The sequence below is a fragment of the Cololabis saira genome, chromosome 12 (assembly GCF_033807715.1).
Source record: "Cololabis saira isolate AMF1-May2022 chromosome 12, fColSai1.1, whole genome shotgun sequence".
In the NCBI taxonomy this organism is placed as follows: Eukaryota; Metazoa; Chordata; class Actinopteri; order Beloniformes; family Belonidae; genus Cololabis; species Cololabis saira.
Genome location: NC_084598.1, coordinates 4,231,445 through 4,233,639, shown reverse-complemented (window position 1 = coordinate 4,233,639; position 2,195 = coordinate 4,231,445).

The following is a 2,195-nucleotide window of genomic DNA, read 5'->3' as shown; positions in this document are numbered from 1 at the left end:
TTTCTCCTTTCTTTCTATAGACTGATTTCTTATTTTTTTGCATGTTTGTCCTTCCGCACTTAAATATTTCAGATCATCAAACTAATTTAAATATTGGACAAAGATAACACAAGTAAACACAAAATGCCGTTTTTAAATGAAGGTTTTTATTATTAAGGGGAAAGGAAAATCCAAACCTACATGGCCCTGTGTGAAAAAGTGATTGCCCCCTAAACCTAATAACTGGTTGGGCCCCTTAGCAGGAACAACTGCAATCAAGCGTTTGCCATAACTAGTAATGAGTCTTTTCCAGCTGTGGAGGAATTCTGTCCCACTCATCTTTGCAGAATTGCTGTAATTCTGCCACATTGGAGGGTTTTATAGCATGAACCTCCTTTTTAAGGTCATGCCAAAGCATCTCAATGGGATTCAGGTCTGGACTTTGACTAGGCCACTCCAAAGTCTTCATTTAGTTTTTCTTAAAGGAGACCTATTATGGCATTAAATGTATATTTTAAACTGGGCTGGAATGTCTTAAAAACAATCAAAAGCTTGTTTATTCTACATAAATGAGAAATTCAGCCTGTGGGCCATGTCTCTAGTTTTACCGCTTCTAACATCCTTTTCAATGAGGGATTCTGAGGGGGCGGGGCTATGATAATGAGGCTCTGCGCTGATTGGCTGCCGGGATGACGTGTAGGAGGGGAGGACACAAAGCCTCTCCGGGCAGAAGAGCCGGCTGTGTACACAAAGCGTGTCCCATGCGATGCGATCGAACTTCAGTGACAAAATAAATTCCATTGCTTTATTTTCTCTTGGACTGTCCTAACTGGCCGCGAGTTTAACGGTTTCAGTGTGGACAGAGAGCGTCCGATGTCACGCAGCTCGACGCGATAGTCGGACGCTCGCATGCAGTTACACGGTGTAAACGGATCTTAAAGCCTGATTTACGGTTCTGCGTTTAAACGACGCGTACCCTACGCCGTAGGCTCTGCGTTGGTGAAACGCGGAACCATAAATCAACCTTTAGTTCCCTGAAGAGGGAACCGGCCGGGTCACCACGTCTTCACACTAATTCACACAGGAAGATTTATTTGAATTCTAAACAGGTACACCACAGTTATTTACTCCGATTCCTCATCATTTTATTTCTTATGTTACAAGACAAATGAATCATGTTAACTGTAAAGAAATCACAACACTGAATTTTCACAAATGGCAATTTTATTGTTAAAGAAAAAAATAACATAAGTTGTATATAAATCGAAGGTTACGCCTGTAACTACGGTTCTATGAGTCCCGGATGACCGCCAGGCGGTGCTGTAAGCACTGGATATCTCCCTTCGCGCATGCGCATGTCGAGTACAATACCAACAATGTCACGTCACCCGTGACCCCTGCATGACCCCCGGAAGGGGTATATCTTCCGGCGTCAGCATGGGATCGACTCCTAGAATCTTCTCGCGAGAGCACGAGGATTCGGAGTGACCGGCAGGCCTGGCGGTCATCCGGGACTCATAGAACCGTAGTTACAGGCGTAACCTTCGTTCTATTTCGTCCCTACTGACTCTAGGCGGTGCTGTAAGCACTGGATGACGAATACCAACAATGTCACGTAGGATCCCGGTCACTTACCTCCCTGACCAGGGGCAGAAGGACCCGGGAGTAGAACCACGCCCAATGGTTGGGGAGTGGCGACATTGATCCGGTAAAACCTGGAGAACGTGTCTGGCGACGTCCACGAAGCCGCTGTGCAGATGTCCTCCAGAGGCACCCCCTTCAGGGCAGCCAAGAAGCTGCGACGCTTCTGGTCGAGTGGCACCTCACCCCCACTGGTAAGGGGCGGCCACTGGCCCTGTAGGCGTGCTCGACGGTGTCCACCACCCAGTGGGACGGCGCTGTCCAGAAAACAGCACGCCCCCTGTTGGGGCCACCATAGCAGAGAACAAGCTGCTCCGACCGTCGCACAGGCGCGGTAACATAAGCAGCGTACGGGGCACAAAGGGCTCGGCCCACTCTCTGCAGGACCTAGGGCAGGAACGCCACGTTCGGCCACAACGTAGCCCCTGAGCTGACTGACAGGGCATGTAACTCATCGACTCGCCGATGTTATAGCGAGGAGAAAAGCTATCTCCATAGAGAGCCACTTTAGGCCCACCCGGGCCAAGGGCCCAAAGGGTGGGGAAGAGAGGGCACCTAGCACCATGGGCAGGTCC